At 41.6% G+C, this 18,541-nt stretch overlaps 1 protein-coding gene across 1 annotated transcript in view; it reads left to right on the top strand.

The window, feature by feature from the left end:
* Positions 1-820: 820 nt before the first annotated feature.
* Positions 821-18,541, top strand: part of SLC16A14 (solute carrier family 16 member 14) — a 560,584-nt gene continuing 542,863 nt past the window's right edge. Inside the window, exon 1 of the mRNA XM_044071054.1 lies at positions 821-1,509. The gene's annotated coding sequence lies outside the window, so the exon portion shown is untranslated. The remainder of the gene's footprint in view (positions 1,510-18,541) is intronic.

Genomic DNA, 18,541 nt, shown 5'->3' with positions numbered 1-18,541 from the left:
TATTTGTTAGGGGATCCCAGCAACAGGGAATAGTTATGGCTTAACCTGGGGGTGATATGGGCAGAGCCAGTTTGTTGTGTAGTGGGTTTTGAGAAGTCTTTTAAATTGGGAGGTAGAGGTTGTGGAGGTTATGTGGGTTGGGAGTGTATTCCAGATTCTGGCAACAGAGCAGGCAGGAGCAACTTTAGGTCAACTAGTGCCCTAGGCAAAAGGGCTCCACGGTGCCCCTCACCACACCAGCTGGTCCCCCCATCCTGGTCTACCTACACCAAATAAATACTGGAAAAGTGCGCCTACTAGAGCGGCGACCGCCTAGTTGGCCTATACCTAAGGCCTACTGTGAGAGCAGGCAAAGAGGAGAAGCGGGTCATGCACAGTCTTCTCTCACGATGCATCATTTGTTACACTCTAGATTAAATTAGCTAAGCGGGTTGTCTTAAGACATCGATCTACTTCGTCCTATATGTTTTGAATTGGTTCTGTTATTGCTGAGCTTGTTGGCTCTGGTTGTGACTGAAAAGGGTCTTTGGACTAATCCACCCAGCCTGGTTAGCAAATAAGCAAAAAAATAAAACTGCAACATGTTTATCTCACATTCTTATTTCCAAGAAACAATAGTGGTCTCAGAGGAAAAACTTGAAACTTCGATAAAATGCAGTAATAAACGAAATCGAGTAAAATACAACCAAAAATGAATCTGTAGAGTAGTGAAAACCGGAGTGCAATGTACTGTAATGTAGTATTTGTGCTATACCAGACTATGCTAAACGCATTATCTGAAAGCATTTCTGAGCACTATGAAGGCGGCAGCGTTTGTTTTCAGGATAAAATCACAGACTTAGGATATTGAAGTGATAAAGGTTTCCTGTTTTGGAGGTTAGATTTTACGAGACAGCCGCTTTATTATGAGGACTTAAAAGTCTTACAACATGCAACTTTACCTGTATAGTTTATGCTGGTGAAGGCCATATATTTATATGTGTGTGTGTGTGTAAGGAACACTGGCTGCGACCTAATTTTGTTTTTTTTCCTTCGTCTGCTTTCTAAGGAGGGTAGCTAACGGTTTGGATTTCCCCCCACTGGAAATGTATCCTGACGTGACTCTGTCCAACCAAAAGAGTCAGTGCGCGTGTGATACGATTACAGATTTCCTTTTTTTCCAACCAGAATTAACCAGTATGTAGTGAACAAGAATGAACACTGTCGAAGACGTATCTAGTTTCCGACATACTGCTACCTAACTAGCTGTCTGTGTTGTATGTAACCGTAGACTGGCACACTATGGGCAATTCATCTTCCGAGGAGTGCCCTGTTGTCACTAACTACTACAATTGTGTTACCCATCTTTTTATTTGTTGTACTTGTTACGCCACTCTAGGGGCTTGAGTTACAAGAGACATTTCACAAGGATGCACGTCTTTACAGTAGCTGGTTTAAGGCACGATTGCCTTAGTTCATTCTCATCGTTACCACGTTTGATATGAAATAAATTATTGTCCAGGAGTTGGGGTAAGTAAACAAATAATCCACTATGTGACTGAAAATGCAGACCAAAACAAAGCCACATCACTGCTGCAGTGAGAGGTTACTTGCGGTCATTTGTTCGGCAGTTGCTGGGCTAGCGACAGACGTCTGTGTGGCATGCCGTTTATATCGGCAAATCGTGTGCTTTTACGTTAAAGACCAATATTAATGATATGCTCAAAAATGCCAAGTTTTATTTGGGTCATAGGTTTCACTGAGTGTCCTGTGTTGTAAATTATGCCTCCAAATGAAAAGAAAATCCAAACTATATCATCCAAGATAATATGGCACTTTTAGATATAAATTAGCAGTGAGACAACTGCTGCAAATATTATAAACAGTACCACTCTTTTGTCTGAAGTAGTAACAATAAAAATAGTATTGATAATGGAGTCGTCGACAGAAGCGGCACGCAATTATTTTTAAGACAAGCTCACTAAACCTGTATGGTGACAAAAATACCTGGGTCACTTTTTAAGACAAGCCTGTGGGGCACATAGTGACTTTATGTTGTATAGTAGCTCTGAAGTAAAATAATATCATCATTGTCATATCTGTATGTGCTGTTTTTTGTCTTTATTAAAAATACTTCTTTGTCAAAAGGGCGGCTTACAAGAAGTATTTTTATACTAATTGTTATTTGCTTTTACGTGCGTTTATGTAAATATTGAATGAACTGTTGTGTTTGTAGCAACTTCGGGTCAGTTTCAACAAACCAGTTCCCATTGACATGGTGTTTATTCTTCCATTATTTAATCCTAAAAAGCTGTTTGAAAACGGGACTGTTTTTGCTTCTGAGCAGTTTTCTTGTTTATATTTTTTCTTTTCTTTTGTGGATGCTGTAGACAAAGCACAGCTGTGTTTTTTAAAAACTGCTCTACTTACAGGAAGGAGATTCCACAGTAGAGGTATAACTTAAGTGGGCTTGGCAGCTTGTATAATATGTTCGTGGGTCAAATCAGTTGTTGACAGGCAGTGTGGGGAAACTGGATGGACAGAATTGTATTGGTTATCACATGGTGGGTGGAGTGTGTAAGGAGAATGTTTTTAACTACTGCTGGGAAGGGCAGAGGTGTGAAAATTTTGTTCTAATTGCTGATATTGTGTGTATTGGAGAAAGGGGCTGCTACATTTACTGTGTGTGTGTGTGTGTGTGTGTGTGTGTGTGTGTGTGTTTGTTGCAACCTGGGAATGTCATTGAGAAAAAGAAGCAACAGACCCTGGTAATTGGATGTGGGAGTCAGGGGATACATATCATTGATAGGCAGGGGGCATTTATTACTGATTCACTAAGAGAAGGAGAGGTCAGGGACTCTGGCAGGAGAATGGCAAGAAACTTAATTGGATGCCAAGCTAGGAAGGTTGTACACATGTATGGGGGAGTATGAGAGTGCTGATCTGTAGTTAAATAGGGTGGAAGAGAAGGATCGTTTCAGCTTTATTTTGGGGGGCTCAGAATGATGTTAGACTGTAGGCTGGAAGGTGACTGCCGTTGTAAAAGGATCACTGTCTGGAAAGTCTGTACACCATGTTTGTCTGATGTATGCCACAAAACTATCAGTAGTGGAATCATAGAAAAAAATTAGTTCTCTTTGGTACCCAAACTCAAAACCTCTAACACTCTGTGCTGGTGTCACGTGGTACAGCGGTAGCGTTGTTGCCTTCACAGCAAGAGGTTCTCTTGTTTGATTCTCGGCTGGAATGCCTTCTGTGTAGAGTCTGCATGTCCTCCCTGCGGTAGAGAGGCCTCCGGAAGACATGCGTGAATGGGCGTGCCTTTGCTGAAGGTTGGGCGTCAGGCTGGCAACTCGGCACCATAAAAATCGACTGCCAATCATTAGTGGACCGGAGTTCTGCTGTGGTGACCCCTAACCGGGAAAAGCCGAAAAATACAAACTCTGTGCTGGTGTCACTGCACTGCCTAAGCAGAGTGGGGTTTTTTTGTATGTATGTGTTTGTAGTTTTATCATTAGAAGAGGCATGTAAGGCTCATATACCTCATATGTACAAGTAATTAAGAACATTTTGCATGCCCCCAGTATAGTGGCATTGTGCATGAAAGAGGTCTTTGATTTGCAAGCAACCATGATAGCCTTTACATGTGGTTCAGATCTGCAGTGAAGGAGGTTTATGTAAGATTGGAGAATGTGTGACTTGTTTTTGGTTATTCCTAGTTAAGTGGATGGATGCAAAACTGACTTTATTCAAAAATAAACCAGATTGAAAGTATGCAATACAGAGAAAAAATACAAGTATAATGTATGTAGTTTTTTTACACATATAAATCCAAGTGAGGTACTGTGCATTCGTGTGTTTCTTTCTAGTAAGAAGCGAGGAGGAAATAGTACAACTGGAAACCAGGTAGAACTGTACTTTCTTTTTTTCAGAATTTTCACTTCTGGCTTTTTCCTGGTTAGAGGTCACCACAGCGGATCACCTGTCCGCTCATGAGTGGTAGTGGAGTTTTTATGGTGTCGAGTTGTCAGCCAGGCACTCAACTTTTCACAGAAGGCACAACCCCACTCACACCTAGGGCCAATTTAGAGTGTCCAATCCACCTACAGCATGTCTCTGGAATGTGGGAGGAAACTGGAGCACCCGGAGGAAACCCACGCAACCACAGGGAGGACATGCAGACTCCGCACAGAAGGCACCCCAGTTGAGGATTGAATCTCAGAGCCTTTTGCTCTGAGACGGCAACACTAACCACTGCACCGCCATGGCCGCCAATTTTCTGATTTTTCACTAGTTACTTAACATTCATATGATTATCTCTCCTGTTTGTACTGTTATGGTTTGTTTTGCATGTGTGCGTGTGTGTGTGTGTGTGTGTGTGTGTGTGTGTGTGTGTGTGTGTGTGTGTGTGTGTGTGCATTCTGTAATGCTTTCTTTGCTATTGAATTCAGTGCTTAGTTAGGCTATGGCTTATGGAGAAATTGTTCAGTAAATTATAAAATCCCAATACTGAGAATAGCATCTTTTGAAGGGATAGAGTCAGCCTTACTCATGTGGAAATGCCAGTCAGTCAGATAAAAATAATTGACCTAGCCAGATATCTAGCATCTTTTGAAGGGATAGAGTCAGCTTTACTCATGTGGAAATGCCAGTCAGTCAGATAAAAATAATTGACCTAGCCAGATATCTAACAAAATGCCAACTGTAAACCAAATTCTGTATTGTTAACAAGAGTCTAATATTGACTTCTGTAATTCACATTTGTGTCATGGGGGGAGGGGGTGTTGCACAAAGCACTGAAATGTTTTCCAGATGGAAGAGTAGTCAGTTAAACTGAAAACATATACCTTTTTGGTTTTCTTTATTTGTAAACAATGAAGTGTTGTTTTTTTTTTAACTTATTACATATTGTTTCAGAACATCTGCTTTGTGGAATAGATTTTTATTTAGAAATTACGCATAAATTATTTAAAAAAATAATAATAATAATTAATGCACTTATTGGGAATTACCCAAATATGGAACGTATTTGGAAACTCTGTGTCCTGAACAGAATGCAGCCATACATGTACGAAAAACTAACATTACCCAAACCTAGCTATAGTTTACTTACGTTTGTATCATGTCTGGTGTGGACATACGCAGACGCCTTACCATGAATACTTTCTATGCCATCTTCTCTCCTGATGTTTGTCTGATGCTGTTAGCAGCTTTAATCACATCCTCTCTTTTATTCATCAGTTCTTTGGTCTAGTAGGAAAAGGCAGTATAAATTACACATGAGTTTGTATTTTTTTCTCCTTTCTGCAGGCATTCCTTCATATGTCTGATACACACTGCTGATAGAGGATGATGCCACAGTATGAACAGAAAATTACTGATTTTAATAATTATCTTAGTTTCTGGCGTCACTTCAGAGAAATCCATTATCTATTAGCAAGGGAGGACAAGGCTAACAGGCCAGGCCACATTACTTTGCTAAGGATTGTCTGCACCTGTTCTCCCTGGGCTTTCAGTTATTTGCTAAAACTTTATCTACTCCCTTAGAGCTTTTTTGGGCAATTGCAAAAAGACAAAATTACCAACATAACAAAAAAAAAAAACTCAGAGCAACCTTAAGGTGTTACTGCTGAGTGCTAGGAGCCTAAGTAAGAAACTCCACACTCTACAAGCTCTCCTCACTCTGGGGAATGTGGACATCTATGACATCTATGCTGTTACCAAGACTTGGTTTAAACCAGCAGAAAGTATTCTAGCAGTGCAAGACTACAGTGCCTTCCGCACATTTAGGCCAACAGCAACATAAACAAGGGCTAAAGATGGAGGTGTCTCCATCTACATTAGCAACAAATACAACTCCAGCTTGGTTAAACAGGATAATGCCCTGGAGTTCATTGTCATCCAAGTCTCCGTATACAAGGTTCCTTACCATGTCCTGGCCAGCTACAGGTCACCCTCTGCGACCACAAAACTTACAGCTGTTACCTAGACCTACTAGAGGAGTTCAGCATTCAACCAAATACACTATTCATTAGAGACTTTAAATACCCCTCTATAGACATGGAAATGTACACAGCCTGTAATTCACAGGCACAACATTTCCTGGACTTTATCAACACAAACTCCCTGAACCAGAGAGTGTGCACTCTAACCAGAGGATCACACATACTGGACTTAGTACTCGCCAACATGGGAGAGCTTTGCACCCTCCCCTGTGTCACATCCTCATTGGTCAGAGCTGTTTCCTCTGAAATAAAAATCAACCCAGACGAGCCAACTAAACGTTTAACTGTTAAGAACTATTCTAAAGCAAACTACATCCTACTGCACAATAATTTGCCAAAATTCACATATCCTGAACTCTAAGAACACGGCTATCTTTGCAGAATTATTCACACAAACCATGTACAAGCATGTAAGTAGCTGCAGTGAGGTTGCCATACCTACCAGAAGTAAGCCCAAATCTAACACCAAAACCAAACCCCACTTGTGGAATCTTTACCTTAGCATGGTATATAACAAAAGAAAAAAAGTCATGGCCAAAATCAGAAAGAGCAACTCCCACAGAGACAAGAGCTCTCTGATTCAACAAAACAAGAAACTAAGAGGTCTGATAAATAGTGCAGCAAGGCCAGTTACGAGGACAAGATAGCCTCCTAGGCTAAGAACAATCAAAAGGCCTTCTTCAGCTATGTCAAGAACCTTAAGTGTAACACTCAGCAGTTTGCAGAACTGATCAGAAATGGTAAAATTTTGCTGACAAGGGTCACATAGTGAATCTACTGGCTGATAAATTTAGCTCTAACTTCACCCCCCACTACCCTGTACGAAATCCGTTCTAGCAGAACTCCCCCCTCCCAAACTGTCAACAGGAACAGGTCCTGGTGGTGCTCGCTAAGGCTAAAAATGTTTGCTTAAGTGGGCACCGCCAGTATTACCGGTTGCCTCCTAAATAGCCTAAAACATAACCTAGCAGGACCACTTGAGGCAGTTTTCAGCTACAGCCTCAAAACAGATTACGTGTCAGGTTAATGGAGAACTGCAATGGACATTCCTATTTATAAGGGTGAACCATTAACTGATCCTGGGAACTACAGATCCATCAGTCTAACAAGTCTAATATGTAAAGCCATGAAATGATCAATAAGGACATCGGCAACCTATAGACACTGGTCCCATCCTAGTTTGGCTTTGTTAAGGGAAAGTCTTCCCTGATCAGCCTGTTAAACGTCTTTGAGATGGACATCAAGGCTATGGATGAGGGGAAAACAGTGGATTCCACCTCTCTTGACCTGGCCCAGATGTTCAATACAATACCCCACTCAAGTGTTATTGATAAACTCTCAGAACTACACATAAATCCCTACATAACTTGCTGGATTGCTGTCTGGATCACAGAATGGACCTAGGAAGTCAGGATTGGTGGGACCACCTCCACTAGGATACCCCTCATCTGTGTAGTTTCCCAGGGCTTCTTGTAAGGCACATTGCTGTTTGACATCTACTTCTCTGAAGTCAAGGTTAGTGTTAAAGACCTCTGGCTCAGCAAGTTCACAGATGACTGTAAACTGGGAGCTGTCATAGGTTACCCCACTAACACCGACATATTACAGGAAGGTTTAACACAAACAAAGGACTGGTGCCAAAGCCACAGATTAAAACTCAATGCCAAGAAATGTATTATAGTGCCCTTTGGGAAATCATACACCCAAGCTAATTATGTCATCAATAAAACACCCTTAGGAGTTGACCCAGTAGTTATGGATCTGGGAGAACATATGTAGACAGTAATCTGACCTTCAAATAACACATAGCCAAGATAGTAAGAAAATCATTCTTTGTCATCCAACTGTTAAGCAAGGGTATGGCATCCAGGTCCAAAGAAATTATAGTACCACTGTACTCAGCCTTTATCACTTTCATCATTGAATACAGTGCTCCTTTTGGCATGTACCTAACCAGGCACTTGCACCAGTTGGAACGCTCTCAAATGTTTTTCACCAGGGAATCTACACACTTCCCTAATTAGATTACCTTAAGGCCATATGTCTGTACTCATTCTCCTACAGGTTACTGAGAGGCAGTCAATGCCTTTCATATAAGGCAACCTCATATCCATCTGTGATGTATCTCTTGCACGTCTGCAAAATGAACAGCACCAGAAACACTAGATCCAAGAACCTGATCTTTGGTTGCAACATAAATAGAACATGCTGGAGAGATCAATATATGTCTCATAGGATCCCTGCACTATGGAATAAGCTCCCCATCCACAAGAAGCAGCGTTCATCCCTGACCCTATTTAAATGAAACCTTGATCATTTGATGGAGAATCATAAATTCACCCCTGGTCTGGCCCCTTTGTCTCTGTTGGACAGAGGTCAACAGTAAATCAATTAATCCCCGGCTAACGTACTCCCCCCTTAACCCTTAACTAAGTCCTTTCTTACATACCCCACCATATAGGCATCCAGGCTACTCAGAGACAAAACTGGATTGGGTTGCACAGCTAGGCTTATAAAGACCCTGGTAGTCATTAGCCTAGTATAAGTCTATGAACCTAAGAGAGCAGCCTTATAGTTGCTTGACTCTTCTCACCTTGATTGGTGCACCCTGTAACTCAACTCTTCTTCAAATGTTGGCTGTTAAGAATGTATATGGATAGCCAGCGTATAGCTCAAAGGTCCAGCACCTGTTCTGGGGTTTTGCAAAATGGTTTTCAGTCATTTTCTTTCGGACCTCCACTGTACTCTCCGTTTGGGTGAACAGCATTCCTCCACTCCTGCTGTTTATATATGCCAACTCCAGAATTGCACAGTCATGCAAGAAGGGAAATAATCCTCGTTCTGTATTTACAAGACTGTTCTCCTCCAGCCATATATTTATCCTTTGTTGAGTAGGTTAGTCCTACTAAGCTGGTAGGCTTCCTTTTCTGGGGAGACCCAATGTGATATTTATACTACTGGAAAAATTTGGCCAGGGAAGGCCAGGGAATGGGGAACTTCCCCTCTTCTTTTCAATAGATGCCATGGGATCTTTGATATCTACCTGAGCTATCACCAGCTGAAGCGGAAGGGACTTCGGGTTAACATCCTATCCTAGGGACAACACACTAAGGAGTATATTACACCCCCACCCCCAGTGTTGCACTTGTGTCAGCACTCCAACCATCCAGAGTGGGATGAGAACCCACAGCCTTCTTCTAGTCATGCAGCACAAAAGGCAAGTGTGCTGTCTTTTGCACAACTGAAGCTGCTTGAGCTGTATGTTCTCACTTCATATCATGACACTTGATAAAAGGGATGCTTGATCTGAGAAAATCAACCAACTACCTGTCAGATGGATTGTTCCTTTATAAACTATAAACCTTTGCATTAAAATTTTTGAATTAAATGTGAGAATTTTGCTTTTTTTGCTTTTTAACTTGAATAACTGCCTTTCATGGGAAAATTGTATTTCTGGATATTTATTTTTTTCTAAACTGTGATATACACAAGAGCAGCCATTCAGTGGTACATATATATGTTTATCTGTCAGTTTGTTGAAATCACTTTTATTTTATCCACTGAAGTGATGGATTTGTTTTATCAAAAGAATAATATGTCAAATCCCAAAAATGGAGCATCAACATTTCATATGTTGTGTGAGGTTTGTTTGCATCCAGGTGAGTTTTTTTTTCACTAAGGCTGAAACTTTCAGATATAGTGAAACTTTCAGCATTAAGAGAAGCAGCATGTATTCAATAATTTGAGAGTTAGGATTACAGTAAGGATAAGGTAAGTAGATAGATTTAGTATGGTATGAATGTGGTTGTGTGAGTGTCTTGTGCAGTGGTGCTTGGGAACACGTTTTTCATAAGGTAATGTATAGGGTTGGGGGCTGGGTCAGTAGAAGGGCTAGAGTTTGGCTTAGCACATTAGTAAGGTGGTACAGGGGAGCAAAGTTATACTAAGCATGTCATGGACTTTTTCACTTCAAATAAGGCCATTTTTGTGCATTCGTAATCATTTCAGTACTTGCACTTTTTGGTGTCATGGTCTCTCAAACTATCCATATATCTGCCCGGTTTCTTCATCGGTCTCCTTATCTACAGTAGGTAACAGGACTGTTCCTTCTGGACATCTGATGTTCTTTTTGGACAGTTCTTCTGGCAGAACAGCTTTGTTTAGAGGCATGATTTGAAGAGCCTCTTTCAGCAACTCGACTATCTCAGTTCTCATAGTTATTATTTTTATGCTACAGTATTGGTCATCACAGTTCTGGTGGCTCTTCTCGTTTGAACTTCGAGGTATGTTTTTTATTGGTGTCTGCAACTCCTATTATAATGCTTTCCAAGTTTCTCAAGAGCAACACAGAAACTTGTTTTTGCTGCTTTACCGATTATTTCAGCTTCTGGTTGTAGATTTTCCCATAGCATCTGCATTCTTAGATTGTCTCTATCTTGTAAATCTCTTAGTTTTCTGGAATTGGTAGAATTTCTGTCTTTGCCAGTTTCTTTTCAACATTTTCTTTTTTCTTGTATTGATTTTCAGGCATCACTAATGCAGTTGAAGTAGGTAATTTGCTTTTCTATTTTCTGTCTATTAACAGTTGAGCTGACAAGGTACTAAGTCCCTGCAATATTCTGTGTTCCAGAATTGTACAACAGTCCTTGTTGCCTTTGCTAATGCTCTTTCACTGAGAGGCAAGGTCTCTCCACTTGTCTACATTCATTACCATTAAATGTATTTGTCATAAGATGCTTCCAATCAAAGTCTTGCACACATCTTGTGAGCTTCTGACTTTTGTATTTGTAACCATTTCTGGATATTACAACATCTGGTATCTCCTGTCTAAAGACTACAAACTTCAGCACACTAATTGAACTTGAACGTTTTGTGTCAGTTTGATTATTTCAGGAAACTTGGAGTATAATCTACACATGGAGGTTCATAGCTTCTTTGAGCTGAAAAAAAGAAAATCTATGCCTGCTCAACTTTATGGATGACCTGGTGCAGGTATGCTAACAACTCTTTCTTTGAATTGCTGTTATGGTATGAATTACGTATAGCATAACTGTGCATTATATGTTCTCTCTCACTCAGTATTCTGGGCCAGTATATTATATCTTTTGCTCTTTATGATTCATGAATTCTCACAATCATTTGTCTCCTGTTTTGACCAGGAACTGTTATTTTGTCAGCTTTGTACATTAAGCCATGGGCACAACTTACTTCTCCATGAAACAAAAATTAGACTGAATTTCTCTTCTTAATGATGACTGTTGCCACTCTGACATCATTGAGAAACTCTCCCAGATAGGGATTAACCCTTATGTTACTAGATGGGTAGCCAATTGGCTCACCGAAAGAACACACACTGTCAAAATTGGTGACTCCACCTCCACCAGTAGACCCATCACCAGTGGAGTACTGGGTCCCTTACTGTTTGGCATCTATTTCTCAGACATCCAGGCCAAAGTAGACGTCATTTAGTTCACCACATTCACTAATGATTGCAAACTGGGAGCAATCATCGAGTCCCCTAACAATGTCAACATATTACAGGAAGGGTTAACACAAACAAATAACTGCTAAAAAACCTGTGGTCTAAAACTGAATGCAAAAAAATGCATTATTCCCTTTAGCAAAATGGAATCACCTATAAAATACAATATTGACAGCACCCCCTTGAGATCCAACGCAGTGGTGCAAGACTTGGAAACAGGTTAATAGCAATGTAACCTTTGGCCATCAAGTTTCCACAGTGGTAAGGAAAGCCTTCTAGGCAGCGTACCTCATAAGCAAGGGTATAGCATCCAGGTCAAGGGATGTTATAACACCATTGTACTCGATCCATATCAGACCACTGATAGAGTATAATGCAACCTTTTGCATGTACCTCAGCAGACAGCTGCAGCTGCTGGAGAGATCTCAGAGGTTTTTCACTAAGAAAATACAGGGATTCCAAACTATGACCTACGTGGACAGGCTGAAAGCCCTGTCAGTTTACTCTGTACATTATAGGCTGCTGAGAGATGACATGCCTGGCCTATAGGACAATCTCCAACCCTACCCTAATGGAAATGCTGCACATCTGCAAGTCAAATGAGTCAAGAGTCATTCTTTCTAGGCAAATTATCCTAGTCTGTGACATTAGCAGGTCATGCTGGAGAGACAGATATGTATCCCAGAGACTGACGCTTCTCTGGAATAGACTCCATATTCACATAAAACGGAGCTCCTCATTGACCCTATTCAAACACAACCCAAGTAATTGGATGTATAAATTTGCCCCTGGAGTGGCACCCATGTCTGTCATGGACAAGGGTAGCCTGTATTGATCACAGACTTACTCTGTTTATAAATTCGTTCTGTGAACTACTCAAAAAGGAACAAATGGGGATACTTGGGATTAACATGGCTAGGCTTGTAAAGGCTGTAGGGCCACTAGCCTAGAAACCTCCGATGAACCTATAAACATTTTGTTTAGTTTGTAGGAGTCAGGGCCTGTAGCATTAATACTGAAGTCACCAAGGATGATGGAGGTTTTTGAGCATCTTTTAGGGAACATTGTAAATTTTTTGTTGGATAGTAGAGACGTAGGGTAGGGGAGGAATGTACAGTGCTTCAGTAAAAAGGTATGCATGTCCACTTAATGTGATGTGACATAACAGAAGAGGCCTACGCCAAATGCTAGTTGCATTCAGCACATTTACTGTATTTTGGAATCTGGCGGGCATGCACGGATTCTGTAATTATCCTACATCGAATACATAATTCCTAAGGCTTGCTTAAGCGTACTTTATGGAAACACGTCTGCCATTCAGGTGCTGAAGTCTTCCTTTGGTGTGCTGCACTATCCACAACTTTCTTTTGTTATCTGGCCTAATATATTCTTTAAAAGCTCTTTCTTTAAATAAACCACTTCAATTCAATTTTTTTCAAATTCTTGTTTATTAATGTTTGACATACTGAGGTTGACTATTTGTAACATATAAATATGTATCTACCAAAGAAGTTTTTCTGTAAATAGCTGATTGCAACATTCAAAAATAAAGATCTTCTGCAAATTTAACAACTTAAAATAGTGTTTAATTTTATTCCATCTTGCATTAAAAATGAGATGCTTGTTTAAATAATTAATAAATGTATTCAGTTAATTTTCTTTTTCTGTCCAAAAGATGCATAAATCATTTAAAAATATTTGGTACGGTGCAGGTGTGTACAAGTAATGGAACTGTGACTTTAGCAGGTCAAGTAAACACGCACCTGTATTTCTTGGTTGGGAAGAAGTGATACTGTTCTGCTGTTTGGCAGTGCCTTCTGGGTCCTATGTGAATATCATCAGCCTTGGCTTCAGAGATAACATGTGTCACCTGCAACACATTGGGATCATGGCAGAAGTTTTTTTGAGGGGTAATGTTGCATACCTGCTAAATATGTGATTGTAGATATGTAGATGCACCGCTGTCCATATACTTACCTAGTAGATGTCCCTGTGGGATATATCCCTATAGTATGTGATAAAGGTGACTTTTAGCTTACATCCTTCTAAGCTGGGAGTTGCTAATTGAAGGCTTAGTGTCTGTTATTCTAAAAGTGTATTATTTCTGGTTTAAGCACTTGGGCTTCGGGCCAGTTATTTTTTACATTTAGAAGGTGTGGTCTGCACTCTGGTGGGAGGAGAGGGTAGACTCTGCCCTTCTGAGATGGGAGTTTCTGGTTAAAGGCTTATTGTGCCTGCTTATTTGAACTGTTTCTTTCTGAAATTGGTACGCCTTGTTTGCTGTAGCATACACTAAATTCAGACCTGCTGAATCTAGCTTTGTTTGTATAACTTGAGCACTAATCCAGACCATCATTTTTTAGCGAAGGTTCCCCTGCACCCTAGTGGAAGGAGTGTGCAGTTAAAACTTGTCTGAGCGAAGACTGCTGGAAAAGGGCTCAGTTTTTAGCTTTTATTGGTTAAATGGTTAATTTGTTTAAATCAGTTTGCTCATTTGCTACTGTTATATTAAAAAAAATAACACTTTATGCATTGCCACTTAGCTAGGGTTAAACTATCCCCAGCGCTATAAAGTCTGAAATTTCCCTTAGAACTATCCAGTTTTTTTTAGTTTTAGCACTCAGATCTGTTTCTTTGAGCTCAGCACTTGTTCAGAACTCGTTGTAAGCACTACATAGCTGTCTAGAGGAAAACAGTTTTAGTACTTAATAAATAAGCACCTATCAAGGCATGAATAAGGGTCAGCTCCCGGTCTTTTCTCATGTCTACCTTATGAATCTGGGCATCTTGGGGCAATGCAGCAATTGCCTCATGTACACAGACAACCCTCACCTCCTGCCACCCAACTCTACAACCTGTGAAAGATGCACTTATATAGTCAAACTGGAAGCAAACCTCTCTTCACCCAAGACTGGACTAGACAGTCAAGTGGAGAAGGTAAACACTTGCATCACACCACACTCATCACATGGTCCCTCAAAACCTACACCACCAAAACACACACATAACAACACAAAACACACACCTACATTCGTGGAGGCTCTCAATAAAAATCTGCTCAAGCAACAAAGACCTCCAAAGCAGAAACGCAAGCAACATCCACCCCCCCAACACAACCCAAATGACACGTAGCCCACAAACTCAGTGTGCCACTCAACCACAGCCCATAAGGCATAACAACGTACCCAACACTCTAGTCATAAGTGACTCTGTAGTCAGGCACACTGATGTTCCACTCACCAGGCTAAACAAAGAGGAAAGTTACTGTCAGCTGCCTGTTGGGTGCCAGGATCTGCCACATTATGCACGCACTCAGGTCACTCCACATCAAGTACAAATATGACTCTGTCATTGCCCACTTTGGTGTGAATTACCTGAGATGTACCTCCCTGAACTACATGAAAAGAGACATAGAGGAGCTCTCTGATCTTGTAGCCCAGGCAGTTATGACCCTAGCCCTGAGTAGCATCCTGCCATCACCCAGTCTGATACCACAGTACAAAGACACAATGATTGACTTCAACAAGTGGCTAAGCTTCTGGTGTCATTCTAAGGGGATTCAGTATCTGTCTGCCTGGGATGACATGATCGACAGACCATGATGCTTTGCCAGAGATGGCCTGCACCTGTTTCCCTTGGGATTCCGGATACTGGCTAAGGCTCATGCCACCCCTATAGTGGCTTTTTTAGGCAAGGTTCAAATGACAAATTCACCACCGTAACAGGTAAAAGCAAGCAAAATCTGAGGGTTATGCTACTCAGTGCAAGAAGTCTAAACCTCAAAATGCATTCACTCGAGGCACTCCTTAAAATGGAGAACATCGACATCTGTGCAGTGGCAGAGACCTGGTTCAAGGCTCCAGAGAGCACCCCTGCATTACCAGGCTATAATTCATACCACACCTTTCGGCCACCTAACCTGGACCGAAACACTAAAGGCTGAGGCTTGTCCATATTCATTAAGGATATCCACACCTCCAGGCTAGTTGCTTAGCATAATGCATCCAAGATTATCCAAGTGCAACTAACTCTGGGCAAGACCGCAATCCAAATTGTAATTTGCTACATATCCCCCACCATACCTCAGGATTCCCACTCCTCATTTCTTGATACACTGGAAAATATTAGGGTACAACCCAACACCCTAATAATGGGCGATTTCAACTACCCCACCATTAACTGGGAAAACTACTCATGTACCAACTCTTTTGCTCAATATTTTCTGGAATTCATAAATTCCAACGCCTTGGATCAACTTATCCACACCCCCACCAGGGGCAGCAATATCCTAGACCTGGTCATTACCAACATGAGCGACTGGTGTTCCACAGCAGAGGTCAGTTCCTTGTTGGTCAGATCCAACCACAAGCTAATCAGCCTAGACATCCACATCCCGCCCCCACCCCCCCACCTCCACCTCCATTAGGGGAAACCATCATAAAAAATTTCTCCAAAGCCAGCTTCACGCTTCTTAAGACAGAAGTGGCAAACTTCACGACACACGTGCAGATGGACAATATAGAGGTACGACTGCTGAATCCTACACAAATGCACTTTATAAGCACTTATACAAGTGCATGGATCGTGCTATCCCTAACAGAACCAAGATGCTATCCTCCCAAAAAAGGAAGCCAATCTGGTGACCCCCTGCCATAAACAAACTCTACAACAGAAGAAAGAAACTGTTGCAAAAAAAAAAGAGTAAAATCCCATGATTGGGGGAACTCCCTGGTCAACCTCAGTAAGAAGCTGAGATCCCTCATAAAATCCTCCAAAGCTAGTTACGAAAACAAAATCGCCACTGATTCTAAAGACAACCACAAAGCATTCTATAGCTATGTGAAGAATCTCAATGGCAACACTCAGATCTGCTCTGAGTTACAGCACAATGGCACTAAATATACAGAACCAACTGATATTGCCCACATCCTGGCAGATAGGTTCAGTGCTAACTTTACTCCCCTCTCACCCCCTAAAGGGCCCATCTCTATACCGGAAGAATGCAAAGTTCCTGTAATCATGGCTGCACAGTTAAAAAGCACACTCTCCAAAGCCAAGAACATAGCATCCATGGAACCTGGCAACATCCCAGGCTGCATTCTGCATGGACTACAGAATGAACTGGCGCCCCACCTAAGCACCATGTTTAATCATAGCCTCACCTCAAGCTTTGTGCCCACTGAATGGTGCACAGCGACAGTTATCCCACTCCACAAAGGGGAAGCTACCACAGACCCCGGGAACTACCACCCCATTATCCTAACGAGCCTGGTCTGCAAGGCCATGGAACGTATCATCATGGAACTTATAAACAAAGACATTGTTAATCTGCAAACTCTGGACCCAACCCATTTGGGGTTTGTAAAAGGCAGATCATGTCTCCTAAACCTGATAGACTTCTTTGAAGCAGTCACCAAAGCCATAGACAAGGGTAAAGTGGTTCACACAACCTATCTGGATCTCGCTAAGGCTTTTGACACCACTCCCCACTCTGGAGTTATAGATAAACTCACTAAGCTAGGTATAAATCCCTCTGTCACAAGATGGGTTACCAGCTGGCTCACTGACAGAACCCACAGTGTGAATGTAGCAGACTCCAAATCCGACTTCAGACCAGTGACAAGTGGAGTACCACAGGGTTCAGTCCTAGGTCCTCTCCTGTTTGGTATCTACTTTTCTGAAATACAGGTTAACACAGAAGGTCTTTGGGTAACGAAGTTCGCAGATGACTGCAAACTAGGAGCCGTAATTGAAACTCCTAACGATGTGGACATCCTACAAAAGGGCCTCACTGAGACAGGTGCCTGGTGTCAAAGCCATGGCCTCAAGCTCAGTGCCAAAAAGTGCATTGTCATCCCCTTTGGTAAAAACTCTGTACCCATGAACTACCACATAGGTGGTAGTCTACTTAACACTGAAAGTGTGATAAGAGACCTTGGGACACAGGTGGACAGTAGTCTCTTCTTTGATAATCACATCGCCACAGTAGTCGGGAAATCCTTCTACATGGCACACCTCATCACAAAAGGTTTCTCATCCAGGAAAAAAGAGGTCATTGTTCTCCTCTACTCATCACTCATTAGACCCATTATAGAGTACAGCGCCCCTTTTGGTATGTACCTCACAAGACATTTACAACAACTGGAAAGGCCGCAGAAGTACCTCACAAAGAGGATTACCGGCCTCAAACAGATGCCCTACGCAGAACGTCTCAAAAAACTCCAGCTTTACTCTGTCGCATATCGCCTACTCAGAGGCGATCTCTGCCAAACATACAAAGCTTTGTCAAACCCAGAGATGTTGGAAATACTCCAATTAAAGAAATCCCAATCCCTCTGCGCTACACACTCTAGGGACCTAAACTTTGTCACCACAATAAACAGAACATGCTGGAGGGATAGATTCCTGTCCCAGAGACTTCCCATACTCTGGAACAGACTACCTATCTATATCAAGCAAAGCTCCTAATTAGCACTCTTGAAGAAAAATCTTGATGATTGGATGGGAAATAGGAAATTCACCCCGTGGATCACCTCTGTGGCTCTACACGACAGGGGCACAGGAAAATCATTTTCTTGGGTGGCGAAAGCCTGGGTATCTTTTTGGCTAGGCTTGTATAGGGCCTAGGGCTGATAGCCTAGTACCTACCTATGAACCTATGTAGGAATCATGGGCACTGCTGGGGTACTTTGTGGGCATGAGGACTGTTAACCACCATGTTTTGCACACAGTGTAGTACTTGTTGGAATGGTAGCCCTTCCTATTGATGTAATACTGTTGATGGACACTAGATGGGGCATTTAGTGGCATATGGGTACAATCTTTAGCTCTTAATACTTTGGATAAGCAGGCATTATCATAGAACTCACTCAAGACCGTAGCTCATTCCCCTGTTGCATTGAAGTTAGATGTAATTAATGTCTGGATGGAAACTTTTAATACAAATGAATTTAGCATTTTCATTCCTCAATATAAAATGGAAATCTTCCGTACTGAAACATAAAAGAGAAGTATGCAATTTGTGGTATTTCTAAAGGGTCACGTCTTAAACTCATGCTGATCATCAGACAAAAAT

This window comes from Protopterus annectens, chromosome 5.part0 (assembly GCF_019279795.1).
Source record: "Protopterus annectens isolate FY-2018-M chromosome 5.part0, PAN1.0, whole genome shotgun sequence".
Taxonomy (NCBI): domain Eukaryota; kingdom Metazoa; phylum Chordata; order Ceratodontiformes; family Protopteridae; genus Protopterus; species Protopterus annectens.
This window is presented reverse-complemented; position numbering and strand designations above follow the sequence as displayed.